The 15,548-nt window shown below is 33.5% G+C and overlaps 1 protein-coding gene across 1 annotated transcript in view; it reads left to right on the top strand.

Annotated features, from left to right (window-relative positions):
- The window catches only part of CDH9 (cadherin 9), a 122,852-nt gene that overhangs the window by 22,736 nt on the left and 84,568 nt on the right, over positions 1-15,548 (top strand). The window lies entirely within an intron of this gene.

Raw genomic sequence — 15,548 nt, 5'->3', positions numbered from 1 at the left:
GCATTTTTAACTTTACAGTGCTTTAGAAATAGAATCCAATTAGGTGCAATATGTGTAAAGTGAAAGATAACATGTTCAAATTGTGAAATTTCATTACAGTTATGTGTTCCATTGCATCCCAGTCTTAAAAAGCACAATTGAACACATTGGGTAACTTTAACTCTCAGTCCATTATTCCTCATACAAAACCAGATCATAATTCTACTTTAACCTTTGGGAATGCGATAAGGAAAATTGATTTTTATTATAATACAGTTTTATAAGTTATTAAAAACCCCTAAGGGAATTGACAGGTTGAGAGTGGCAAATAAGAATAAAAATAAAACAGTGAAACAAAAGAAGTTCCTTGAATGAATCAATGATAATCACAGTCTACAAACTGGGTTTATAATTGGTTCAACCCTCTGCATGATTTATTCCTTAAAATTGTTCCTTATAAATCTATATCTATATATTTACACCTATTTATGTGTATGTCTATATCTGGGTGTGTGTGTGCATATATATGGTGTATATATTTGGTATATATATATATATATATATATATATGACCCCTAATAAATCATATAAATGCTAATCTTACTACATTGTCTTAGGTTTACATCATATTCCTTGATTTGTTCAGTAAAAACTGTATATCATAGATAAGTTTTAAAAAAGAAATCATCTGTGATAATCATATTATTAATTCTCCAAACTCTTACTACTTTATTTGGATTATAACATAATGGTTACATTGTGGATAGTAGAGACAGTCTCCATGAGTATAAATCTCAACTACCACTGAAAAAGTTCCACACCCAAAATATTGTCAGGAGCACAGCTGTAGTCAAACAAAATTAGGTGCATTGTCTTTCTGTAGCAAGATGTACTGCCCATCGTGGGAAGACTGGAGATCTGTGGTCAGAGGAAGTTTGGAAAGGTTTATTAGAGAGTTTGGGAATATGTCAGGAGCATTTAAGGAGTGCTTAGAAAAATCAGTACTTGATTGGGTACTGTCAGAAAATAGGAGTAATTCTGTAGACAGATGTTAATTTCTGTTTAGAAAGGTAGAAAAACAAATTTGAAGTTGTCATTGATAAAGAAGCAATAACCAGGACAGGAAGATATTTAATCATTTTTGAGGTGCCAGTGTCCTGGCTTTTGTCTTGTTCAATCACAGCTGTTGGGTGAGCTCGGCCAATGATATTATTCTGTGAAATTATTTGTGTTCAGCAGGAGAAACCAGAGCCTCGGTTTTAGTTGCCAGACCAGAACCAGATTTTTGTTTTCAGAGCTGATTTTTGTTTTCTCTTTCACTATCTAATAGATGTTTTATCTCAGGCAAGATATTTAATTGCTGTGAACTTTCATTTACTGTGTGTACATAAAATAAGAATAATAGCACCTTCATTGAGTATACTTTGAGGCTATAATATAGTTTAAGCTATGTGTCAGTAGTGAAGGATTATAGTTGCAGTGGTAATACACAGCTTTGAAGTCTCAGTGAGCTTAAAACAAACACAAATTATCTTTTTCTTTCAAAATATATCTTCAATACAGGTCTGCTGGTAGGGATATACCAGCAGGTATATAGGGGTGAGGTATATAGGGGTGAGTCTCTGTAGTCTTCATTTTGAAATTTAGGCTGGAAAGTCTTGCAATTTGACATGGCATAGGGAGACAACAGTGGCAAGATGATGGAGCAGTTCATAAACCTTCTTCCCAGAAATAACATATCACATTCACTCAAAATTCAATGGTCAAATAGCCACATAAAACCTCAAGATCATAGTGAAGCACAGAATTATGTGCTGGAAAGAGAGAAACATGGGCTCATTTGTGAAAAAAGCATGTTAAAAGGTAAGCTTAGGCACTAAAGAGTTTATTTGAGCAGACAATGATTCGTGGATCAGGCAGTACAAAACCTCAAGCACTTGGGCACTACCAAGGGGGTGTGAGGGGAAAACTTTCATTAGGTATCGGTGGAAATAAAACAAAGAAAATATGTGATTGTCTATACAGTAGCCTTATAGTTCATAAGTAAAGATTAGTTGGCAGTTTCTAACTGTTTAAGCTTAAATTTCATTTTCCTATGATATGACCATTTACATTAAGTTAGATTTTGATTTGCTCAGAGAGGGACCCAGGGTGCTGGAGTTGCCTCAATCTAATGGCCTCCCAATTAATTTTTTAGCAAACAAATGACTACCACAAACTGTGAGGCACTTAAGACAATGCCTGGCTCATGCTAATTATAACAGTAATAAATGACTATTATTATCATCTCCTTTTTTTCCTTTGATCTCTCACAGATTTTAATAATAATGGTTCACACATCATATAGGGGTTCGTTCATTTTCAGATGAACTTTACAGCTGAAATAAATAATGGATTTTAACATCTATGTTTGCCATCGAGCTATTAAGGACATATTCCTTGTAGCTGGACCATGTTCTAATAGGTGATTGGCAAAGGGAAACATGCTATTGTATTCTTACACTCAAATATTTTCAAAATTTAGTAGGAATATTTTTAAAATTTTGAAACTTAGGGATAGTTTATTGGTTGTTTCTTGTTTGATTTTTTTTTTGGTCTGTTTAGATTTTATTTGGCTGGTACAGTTAAATAATCTGTACATCCATTATGAAGTTGCCAAATGGTACACTAGAAACATGTTGTGCTTGATGGAGGCTAATTAAAATATTACCATAGTGATTGGTATAGTAATATTTAAGTTGGCATTAGTGCCAAGAAATCTTTATGATTGCTCTGATAGAATTTCTTTGACAGCACAGCTCAAGAACATACATGGAATTTTGCTAGTGTTTTCATACATATAGCCTGAATAAAAGGGAAATTTGTATATATTTGTTTTAAACATAATTATAGCTTATTTAGACAAAATCCTAATGAAATTATTCATGATCCATATCTGAAGATTTAGCAAAATATGAAGTGAAAATAATTTTAAAATACAGTAATACAAATAACAAAAATATTTACAAAGAATTTACATTGTATTAGTAGCTATTATAAGTAATCAAAAGATGATTTAAAATATACTGTAGGATGTGCATAGATTATATGCAAATACCACACCATTATATACAAAGGACTTTAGCATCTGCCAATTTGAGTATCCAAGTGTGTATTGGAACCGACTCTTTGTGGATACCAAGGGATGCCTGTGTGTAGTTTAGAAAATCCCTATTCTGTTTTTAAATCATAGTGTGGAAAAGAGAGCCGTAAGTAATTTAATTGAGCACTCTTCTAAACTTTTTAAGAAAATTAGCAGCAATATTATGTTTTATTATTATTATAACTATTCCAATTTTATAAATTAGATAAAAAGTAAGAAACTGAGGCAAAGAAAGAGATTAGCATGTTGCTAAAAGTTATAAAAATCGGTGACTACCACTGCTTTCTGGATCATTTCCAAGTGTTTCCAAATAGATCTTAAAAACTATTTGCATTAATTCTCTGTTTTTAGTATTATGGACTCACTGCTGCTGGAGCATAGAAGAGAAATCTCGGTCCTATAACTGGCAAAGTCAAGAATATATTATAAATGGATAATAAATATTAACATTTAACTAACACTGTTATGTTTCCTAGGGCTGCCATAACTAAGTATAACAAACTGGGTAGCTTAAAATAACAGAAATGTGTTATATCACACTTTTAGAGTCTTAAAGCTGAAATCCAGGTGTTGGGAAGGCCATACTCCTTTCAAAGATTGTAGTGAAACATTTTTGTTTCCTCAGGCCTCTGGTAGTTTGGCTCGTGGCACAGTCTCTGCTTCCTTCTTTGAGTGGTCACCTTCCCTCTGTGTCTGTTTCTGTGTTTCTTCTCCTCCTCTTAAAAGGACACCAGTAAAATATGTGCTTAGGGCTCATCCTAATTCAGGAAGACCTCATATCAACTTGATTGTATCTTCAAAGACCCTATTTCCAAATAAAGTCATATTCACAGGTGCTAGGATTTGGGACTTAAAAAGTATTTTTTATCTTTTGGAAGGGGAACACAATTCAACCTGTAACAAGTACTTTTATATTCTTTTGAAGCAATCTTCAGAACTGTTGACCAAGTATTTTTGGCTTTCTCTCACCTACATTTGTCCTAAGACTTGATTTTCCTTCTCCCCCACCTCTGAATTCAGACATAATCATGAGATTCTCTTTGTCCTTTGAAATGTGAGTATGAATGAGTGTGCTTCTTCTCTGTGTATGGCTTATGGGCTATGGGATTCTCCATGTGCCCTCTCTATTCTTGGCAATCATGAGAGTATGGTGGTGGAACTTTCCTCACCTTGGGTTCTTGATGACAAAATTTATCACAGGCTCCCAAGAAAGCCACAGTGATCATATAGCCTAAGCAAAAATAAATGTTTGCTTTTAAAGCCACAGTGATTTTTAGAATTGTCTGTTACCACAGCATAACTTAGCCCATTGCAACTGTGTATACACATACCAGAAATTATATGCTATCTTAAAATAAATTTAAATAAATAAAAAAAACAACTTGTAGCATTGTTTTATGAACTGGCCCTCCAGTAGTGAAAAAAGCCTTATAAGAGCCTCAAAAGACAGAGATCCATCTAATGCAAGCCTGCAGCATTTGGTAAAACTCTCACTTCTGATAACTTGGAAGGCAGATCCTGCACCCAATGAACTAGTAGTACTAGGGGAAAACGTGGTAAAATAGGATATTACTAGGATGTGTTTGTTACTATGATTGTATTTTCAATGTACTGTATTTTCAAGAAAGGGAGAGTCTTCTGCCAGATTGCTAGCAAGTATGTAAGGGAATAGAGATTAGGCATGTATAAAGGACTGTGAAAGAGGCAACCTTTCTGACACTCCTTGATGAAAAATAGAAATAAGAATATACCTCTATTGCATAAGGACAAAAACAGTGTGATTCCACTTATGTGATATCTAAAGCAGCTGAAATCACAAAAGCAAAATGGTGGTTGCCTTTGACTGAGAGGAGAGAAAATGAGTATAAAGTTTTGGGATGTAAGATGCAAAAGTCCTGGAGATCTACTGTACAACATTTTACTTATAGTTAACGATAATATATGATACACTTAACAAAAATTTGTTAAGAGGATAGATTTCATGTGTCTTCATTTAGCAAAATTTTAGAAAAGAATACTTTAGTGTGAAAATGGGTGATTGTAGTCTTATAGTAAGAATAAATCAAGGGAATGGCGGTGACACCTATTTTTAAACTTCTGAATGATTATATAAGCAAGATTAAGGACACTGTTACAGAGTCAGTTCCCAGTAAATCCTTTTAATTGGACAAAATACCTCATGTTAAAGCTGTGCCTCACCCAATAAAGCTCAATCAGCCAAAGAAATTCATAATTTAAGTAGTCACAGCAAGACTTAAGCAGCTGAAGTAAAAAATAAACAAATGTAGAATGTATAAGAAGCATGTTTTAAAAATACTTTCTCTGTGGCATGTCTCTTGACACATGAAACTGACTGGAGTCAAGTAGATATGGATGGCATTTGAAAGCACTGTCCTGCCTGAGAAACCATCAGCCCAGACAAAAATTTCTGGATGAAGTGATCCTGGAGTCATCAACTTGCACAGCTGGTAATCTGGCTGATAGAATTACCAAAGTCTCAAGGAGTGTGCCATCCACTGCCTTCTTTGATGTTGGCCAATGAGGTTAATGAAAAGTAAAGAATTCCAGAAGCTGAAGGCCCATATAGACAGAAAAGCCTGTCTCAGGAAGCAGGAGAACCTGCAACAAGATTGCAAACTTCCATTGGTGACCATGTGTCTCCCTTTCTTTTCCTTTTAAAAGAAAGGCATTTATTGTGCTTATACTTCCCTTGTGTCACCACTGTTTATTTTATGTGGGGGAGCACATAGGATACCTTTTAATTCATTGCTCTCTTGATCATGAGATGCTTCCCCTAGACCTGATGTAGATACTACTACTTATCTCACCTGCTCACCCTCAGACTCCCTCCACCCAAACCCATATTGGCTCAATGTACAAGCTATCAAACCCCTCAATCTAAATTGATGACAAGCCTGGGTGTGACTTGTGAATTTGCCTTTCTTGAGTATTTTTCTCTATGAGGAAGAATTGGCCTCACATTTGGTAACCAGGGGGTAAGTCGTCGTGATCACATCTTATTTACCAAATATTTCTAACTTCTGACTCAAATGTTACAAAAGAAATCTATGTAATCAAAACATTTGTACACTTGTAATATTCTGAAATAATTAAAAAGGAAAAGAAAAGGAATGCTGGTGGAATTCATGTGTGTCAATTCTGGGTGGAGGTGCTACAAGATCAAATGCCAGTTGCAAAGTTATTCTTTTCCTGCCTTGGCAAAGGTGGAACGAATGAATGTTTGAAATGGTATTACAAACAATGAGCTGTAAAAGTCTGGGTCTTCAAGTTGTAGACTGGCTTGGCAAATGAGATCTACAGGGAGCACCACAGCGTCTTCTATGTAATCACATTAACACCTACTCTAAACTGTGAATGTGCTTACGTCTTTAAAATGGCAAATGTGATAGTTTACAATGACCCTTTAAAATCTCATTTATAGTTTCCTAGGTAAATGCACATTGTTTTATTGCCTCTTAACAGAATATAATTATATCATGACCTAATCAATAGTTTTAGTTTTTTATAAAAGGAAGACTATAATTGTATATTATGGATCTATTATATTTCAGGTTCTTTTTGTATACATGGTCTTATTTGGTCATTTTTTCTCCTTATAATGTAAGTTAATGATTCCCATTCTAGATATAATGAAAATAAAACCTAGTTAATAAATTCATGTAAACTCATTAAGAGTGTGACAAACTCAGAATATTAATCCATATTTCCTCACTCCAGGCTTACTGTTCATTATACTCTTCTGTTCTGCATTTATATCTATATAAAATTACATAATTTTCAAAATGTAAGTTCCTTTTTCTTCTGAAAGTTGTTCTAAGAATTCTTAACATGGAATCCATACATTTAAACTGAAAACCATTACATCAGTATTTGTCCTAATCACTAACTGAAATTATTATACACCTCAATTATGATTATGGGTATCGATCTGCAGCAGTATAAGTAGCTGTGACTTTACCATAAATTGAAAATAAATATCATACTAAATACCTTATATTTGTATTACTTTGAAATTTTGGCAATGAACAGATTTGCTGCTGTGTCTTGTTATTTATCACATTAATTAAGAAGCACATATATTATTTTATCACAACCTTTTAAAATATTTTCATAGCTATAGTTTAATGCAATCAGTTTCTTATATAAAATATAAAATAATCACATATTATATATCTTAATTTGTGCTCCAAAATATTGTTCTGTCAGCAGACTGACAAAAAGTTTCATTAAAACAAAAGTTGAAATTTTTCTTTGTAATTCATAATAACCTCTTGAATATTATATTGTCATCTGTATCTCTACTTGAATATTATCATAAATGCTTATACATTATTATACATGTTAATTACATACATATATAAATTATCATATATGTGTTTTATAATTTTCCCTTTCATAACTATTTAATTCCCCTTTTTCTCTACAATATTGCCACACACACCCTACCTGCCCACCCTCCTATTCCCATTCTCTCCTCCCTACCCACAAACAAGCTGGCCAACAGTTTGGTCCAAAATATTGCTTTCTTTAGCTAATTCAAGAAAGAAGCTCTATAAAATCTAATGAGTTTTAAATACAGACTTTTTTTTAACACTATGTGTATTTTCTTAAATGTAAAGTATGTAGTGTAGGCTGGTTTCTGTGAGGCACTCATTAACTTGCATCTGACAAACTAGGATTTTCGTTTCCGATGCTGGAAAGTGACATGAAACCATAGGCTGAAAATTCATTTATAGATTTCTCCACTCATTAAAAACTTGCTACATAAATTGAAGTTTTTCTTTCATTTTTCTCAGTAGATTCAATATTATTAAATCAATGACTTCGAATGGCAGTATTCTATTCAGGGATGTGTCAAAAATCTCGTTATATATGTAGACTATGTTCCTAGAATATAAACTTCTCAGGAGTTTGCTGTTTTGTTCACTTAGAAAAATGCCAAGAAAAGCAGTAGTCACTTCATATATATTTGGTGAAAGAATAACTACATAGATTTTTTTGGTGACTTCATGATATGATGCTCTATTCCATGGAAGTGGCATGATATATTTAGCTTTCCTCTACTCTGAGACATTGAGTTCCTTTCCAACTTTCCTCCAATGTGTCTGTCAGGGTGCTTTCATAAAACAGCTGACATATTCAAGTGCAATCATTGGGAAGGGCTTAATAGAGGATGTGGGCAGGGTTGAGGGAACTAACTAGAGTGGTACCATGGCAGGAATTTACAACAGCATGAGCCCATTGCCCATCCTGGCTGTGAAGGAACACAGGATGATAACAGATACTACTCCAGAAAGAGCCTCCTATCATTTTAGCAGAATACCATATGAAAGAAGCCGTGTGGCTCATTGTACAAAAAAAGTAGCCAACTCTTAAGGGTGCTGCATGGAGGAAAATAGACCTCCCCTCCTCCTAACCTTGATCTCCTGCCTGCATTTCACACTGGCTAAACTCAACCCAGGACTAGTTAGTGCAGGGATTCAGTTCTTCTTAGAGGTTCATCTACAGCAGCATTGAGCAGTGTGAAGAAGACCTGAGAATGGATCTGAAGAACTAAACAAAATTTCTGGTAAATTTAATAATAAATAACAGTTTGATAAACATGTTTCTATCACAACTTCTTTTTCAAATGACTAATTTCTTAAGCATCTTTCTAGAATTTGAGTTATTTAGTCAAATACTACAATTTTAAGACCTTTGATGTATTGTGCTAAATTACTTTGAAGAAAAATTTTAAGTATATTACTCTGACCATTAATAATACTCAAATAATTATTTTAGTTTCTCTCTTTATACCAAGAATTATGCCCATATTATTATCCCCTTAATACCATGAAATGTTGTCTTTGTTTGTCCTTGTTTTATTTAACATTTTGTGGAAATATTTGTTTGAATACCAACTTTGTGATAGCAAAACTTTAATTTTAAAATTTGTATTTTCTTGCCTTCCATTAAAATTAAAATTGCATTATTATTTTTTATTTAGTGTATAATTTCAACCTTTCCTATATCTTTAATAACTATGGAATATATTACTGAATCTCAGTATTGTAAATCCAGTCCTGACAACTTCTGTAACTTCTAGACTCAATTTTCCAAATACCTATTTGTTTGATTTTTTTCCACTTGGATATTAAATGCATATTTCAGTGATTATATCCACTTGGCTGTTAAATAGGGCATATTGATCTTAACATGTTCAAAATTAAAACTTTGACTTTCCCCTCCCACACACAATCTGAACTCCTCCTGTGTCTCTTATTAGTAAATGACAGCTCTAATATGTTGTTCCAGCCAAAGCCTTGGATTTATTCCTAACTCCTCCACTCCTATTAATTTAAATCTCAATGATCTTTCTTTTTCTTTTTTTAACCAGAATATTTCAATTGCTTTCCCATTATTTTCTCTGCCTTCTTTCATATCTTGTAAAGTCTATTTTTCATGTAGCAGCCAGAGTTACCCATTTAACCTTTAAGTTATGTCATGATCCTCCTCTGCCACAAATCCTCATGTGATTTAGATACCATGAAGGTTAAAATAATTTATGGCTCTCAAGAGTCAGAAAGCCTACTGCGTCTTTGATTTCATGGTCTATAAATCTTCCCTTGTTCGTTCAGCTATAGGTACACAGTTGTCCTTTCTGTTCTTTGAAGGCTTCTTCTCTAAACAGCCTCTTCTTCTGAGAGTTGAGACCAACCTGAGCAAGAGTGAGACTCCATCTCTACAAAATAGAAAAAAAAAAATTAGCCCAGCATGGTGTAGTCCCGGCTACTTGGGAGGCTAAGGCAGGAGAATCACTTGAGCTCAGGAGTTTGAGGTTGCAGTGAGCTGTGATGATGCCACTACCTCACTCTAGAACAGGGACAGATTGTGTCAAAAAAATGGGATAATGATAAGATACTAAAAGTAATCACATACATTTGTGATGTGTACATTTCATCTGAGAAACTTTGCCTGTAAAACAATATTAGAGTTATTAAAATTCCTTATCTGAGTTAAAATTTCTATAAGTGTATATGTATGGAGATAGGGAAAAAAGACAACATAGTTTACATGTGTATTTAGATGCTGAACATTCTACTTAGTTATAGTAATGCGCACTCTTTCTTGATTCATAAATAGCCAACAGACATTTTTCTTAAATGCAATTGAAATGTAATTAAGGAAACAGGGGAATAACAGCAAAATAATTTTCAGTGTCTAAAGTTAACAAGATTGATATGAATTCCCTGATTACAAAATCAAAGTTAAACTAAATTTAAAATATTGTACTTTCTAATGCATCTGATGGTATTTATTTAGCAACAAAATATGTGATTAAAATGCGGAACATTTAACACTGATAAAAATAATTAAGCATAGAAATTTAGTAATTAGCTTTTTGCTATTGAATAAATGATATGAGGAATTTTTAATAAATCTCGTGGGATAAAAGGTGCCAAACTTTTAAATCAAATGCAATAGAAAACCTTTTAAGATGTATATTTATGTCTAAAAGTAGAGAAATATACAGGTGTTAAATTAGCCACAGTAGTTGCATTAATGTTCCCTAAATGCAAAAAATATACATACAGGAAAATAACAACATTTCATCAAAGGGCTATACATTTCAAACATATATTCCATAATTTATACCAAGCATGTCAAGTTCATACATAATCTTATGTCATACAAATTGTTATGACTGTTACTGTTATATCACTGCAGATTTTTTTTTTTCCATTTGTTGGGGAGAGAAAAAACCTAAATTCTTTCAAAAGGTATATTTTCTACCAGATTAACTTTTTCCATTTCTCTATCAGTTTGTTCATGCAGTGGAATATTAAGTCAATGTCATATGTGATCCTTGGCTTAAATAAGGTATTATTCAAATTAAGCATTTATCAATTAACCAATTAATATTATAAATGCATATTAAATGCTGATTTTATGTCAATAACTTTTTTATGAAGGATGCAGTGATTTAAAAAATGTTTCACCACCATATAAATTTTATTAAAATGAAGGAAAATAGTCAATAAGCATATAATTCAGTAAATGAAAGAGATAACAAAAGTTATGATAAATTATGTGACGGGTATAAAAATAGTCAATAAGTATATAATCCATTATATGAAAGAATAAAAATTGTGGTGAATTATTTTTGAAGGATATAAAGGGACAGTATGGCAAAAACCAACAGAGACTGTAGTAGAGTAAGATATTTTTCAAAAGGTTGTTTAGAAACTTCCCCAAAACAGAATATGTTATAGAAACTGAAAGAAATGAGATGGCTATGTATGAGCCAAATAAGATTAGTCCAGGTCAGAACATAAGTAAGAGCAAAAAGACTCTGAATTGCTTAACAATTCCTTCTTTAAGTAATTTTTTGCAACTGACCTTTTATAATACTGTAAGCATTCAAGAGAAGCCAAGATGCACCTTCAACAACTTTCTGTGAAATCTCTTTAACTACATATTCTGCCTTATTTCTCTCAAAATCTACCTTTTGCAAACACACAAACACAGTTCAGCCAAATTGTTTGCCACTTTATAATAAGGTTAAGCTTTCTCTGTTTCTAATAGAATGTTACGTATTTTCAACTGAAATCTCATCAGAGTGATCTTTATTGTCTATACTTCTACTAGTATTTTATTCATAATTATTCATGTATTCCCCAAGATTGAGACTTTCTTTATACATAGCCCTCTTCTTTTCTTTCTGAGCCTTCACCAGAATTGCCCTCAAAGGTCTATGCACAGCAGTGCAGACTTTTTCTAATACACACCTCAAAACTCTTCTGGAATCTGCCCATTACCCAGTTCCAAAGTCTCTTCCACACTTTTAGCTATTTGCTATGGCAGTAACTCACTTTCGGTACTGATTTTAGTTCCTGCTGCCATACAATTACGATAGACTAGGTGTCTCATACACAATAGAAATACTTCTCACAGTTCTAGAACCCACAAATTCTGACATCAAGTTAAAGGCAGATTCAGTGTCTGGTGACGGCTAGCCTCCTGATTCGTAGATGACCATCATTTTGCTGTGTCCTTACCTGGTAAAAAGGCAAGAGAGCTCTCCCAGGTCTTCTTTATAAGGGCACTAATCTCATTCATAAGGGCTCCATCCTTATGACCTAATCACCTCCTAAAGGCTCCATTTCCTAAGATTATGACATTAAAAGTTGGGATTTCATCAGAAAATTTGGGGGAAACACAAACATGCAATCAGTAGCAACTTAGCAACAGGACTATTAACAACAGGAATATCAATGACAGCCAGAGAGCATTTGAGTCCTCCCTTCCACCCTTCCCCACACAATGCCTATTATCCTATAGCATCCTGTGATTAGCAGGTTACTTCAACAAGCAAAGCATCAATTTGCCCTTCTGTCTAATATAGTTATACCTTTCTTGTAATGCTTCTGTGAGGAGATTTAAAGAAACTGTTGAAAGAAGACTCAATATAATGCCTACAACAACAGAAAGCAAGTAACAGAATAATGTTGGCTATTAGCATTACAGTATTAATAGGCTATTACTGAAGCAGTAGAGCCCAGTAATAAGGGAGTACATGTATTCAATTACCAGTTCTTCTGTTTCTACTTATAGAAGGTTGGGAAATTATTTAAACTTTCTGTGCCTCAGTTTCCTCAAAATAATAATATAATGGCTTATATAGAGTCTCTATTAAAGAGTTGCTCTGTATATGTGTAAATATTACATACTCAAGTTAAATTATATAAAATAATTAGGGTAGTGAATCACTTTGCTCCCTATCATTAATTATGCCAAACTGATGTTAGTGGCAGCACTAACATTCAAAATAATGAATGACTTCTTTATTTTGACCAAGAATAAGAAAAAAAAAGTTATTCTTTCTTTTTCCAATAGATTTGCTTTTCCCCTGATATGACACTCAATAAAAGGCTCAGTCATCTACCTGGTTAATAAATAATCTTAAAGTTATATTTTATTTTTCTTTTCCTTCACCTTGCATAATCAAAACATAAGATGGTAGTATCTACTATTCTGAATATCTAAACATGTAGATTTCATCCATGTTTTAGGTCTGATTTATTAGAAGCAAACTCTGAGGCAAGTTTTGTGAAAAACTCATAATATTCTGAAATTTAAAATAAATAAATAAATAAATTGAAATAAATAAAGAAATTTATGCCTGGCAAGGAAGCGAGGGAACAAATGGAGAAATAGAGCAGGGATGGAACAGAAGCCAAAGGTGTCTGGCTTCAGCATGATTCTGTAGGGGAGTGCTAAGAAGTAAATAACGTGTGGGTTTTCATAGTTCTGTATCTGTTATATACTGGGTGTGGGATTCCATGGGAGATGCTTGTAAACTTGCAGACTTGTTAGGATTCCTGAGTGTGTGTGCAAAGTGGCTCCAATAGCCAAGGGAAGTTGTTCAGAGAGCACTGCAAGTGCATATCATTAGAAGCAAAAGAATACAAAAATTGTAGTGTATATAGTGTGTGTATGTGTGTGTGTGTGTACATATTAAAGAATCAAAGGGAAATCTGAGCTGAGTGTCAGCATCTGGTTCAAATCACCTCTCTCTCTGCATATGCCATCATTATCTCTCACTGGACAAGAGCAATAAACTTTAATTGATCTATTCCATAACCAAATCCTTTTTCTACCTTTTAGCCTATTTTCCAGTCAGTGCCAGATTAATCTTTTCTAAACATGGCATGTTAAAATCTTCCAACTGCCTTCCTTTGCACTGAAAATGAATGTGAATTTCTTACTGTACTTTCTAAAAGCCTGTGCGATCCTGGCCCCTGCCTAAGTCACTTGCTCCATCTAATACAGCTTGATTTTTCTGCTCAAAGGCCAGATCCACACAAAGTGGACATGATAGTTTGAACTGACCCCAGGAAATAAAGAATACTCTCCAATTCCTTTTGTAAAGTTTATCAGCAAGGTCAACGGCCAAAAAATTTTCTGCCAATGGGAAGAAAGCAGGGTTGCCAGTGTGCTTGACCAAGAAACTTACTGTATTTTATCAATGTAAAATAGCAGTTGTCCCTGAGATTCTCTGGCTGCTCACTTTCCACCGCACCACCACTGATCTACCAATTACGGGGCATGTTCTGGGCCAGTGGCCGCTAGATGCTACTTTTCCGTTACACATTTTATAAGCACTATTTGACATTGTAGATTTTTTTTATTTTTTTCAGAGTTTTACATTGATTGTGGTTACATTAACCAATTATCCCACAGTTTACAGGAGTATGAATAGCCACATAAATGATAGTTACCATCACCTGAGATTTCAGAGTAAGAAAATGATAAGACTTTGGATTTATGTCATTCTGCAGTGTGTATATTTGTAACCATATATGTAAGAGCATTTTTTTTTTTAGTTATGGGTATAAGAATTAGGGAACAAAAATATGCTGGACAGAACAATAGCTCTGGACCATAGCAAGCATCTATAGCATTACCTGCCAATCACCATTCTCTTTTTGGCTATGTTGAATCCATATCTCTATGGCTATGGTGGAAGTGACCATGGTTGATGATCGTGATGATCCTGATAATAACACTAACTGTTGAGTTGTGTGCTAGCACTAAGCTAACTGTTTTACATGCATTATCTTATGTAAAAATATTATTCAAGGTTATGGGTCTGAAAACTGGTATTAACAATTATTATCTGTATGAACTTTGTCAAGTTGCTTAAATTCTTCATGCTTCAGTTTTCTCATAGGTATATGCTGTTTTAAAAATAAAATAAGTCATTATAATATGCAGGGTTATTACTTTTTATTAATAAAAGTTCAAAACAAAGTTAAGAATTCTACTTTTTGAGTCAGGTACTACTTAATTTCCTTTTATAGATGCAGTAATTGAGACCAAGTGTTATGGGTAAATATCCAAAAGGCTCACAGGTAGTAAGGGATAAAGCCAAGCCAGAGCCTTATATTTGACTTTTATACCTTGGTAGTCCCTTGACAGAATCCATAGATGTTTGGTTTAGCATTGAGTGTCTGACCTAAACCATGTAAATCAAAGTCTATTCTAGGATTTTTAAAATTAAGTTAGAAAGGACTATATAAACTGCTTTCTGGAATTGAAGATGCTAAATTTGAAATCAGTAGAAATTATCACCTATATATTTTATCAGGTTGAGGAGGCTTAGAGCTAGAGAAAAAAAAAAAAACAATGAGAGAGAGAGAGAGAATATGAATGAAAATATGGTACTCAAGTTCCTAATTCTAGTTTTCATGATTAGAAAATGACCTGTTACATCTTTGTTCATTTAATTTTTTCCTTTCCACACTTAATTTGATTTTACAATACAACGAATATTTTTGCCTACACTAGTTTGAGATTGGTTTATTTTGCTTAATAGATCATCACCACTGTCATCTCACATCTTCTAAATTAAATATCATTCAAA

The sequence above is a fragment of the Microcebus murinus genome, chromosome 11 (assembly GCF_040939455.1).
Source record: "Microcebus murinus isolate Inina chromosome 11, M.murinus_Inina_mat1.0, whole genome shotgun sequence".
Lineage (NCBI taxonomy): Eukaryota > Metazoa > Chordata > Mammalia > Primates > Cheirogaleidae > Microcebus > Microcebus murinus.
This window is presented reverse-complemented; position numbering and strand designations above follow the sequence as displayed.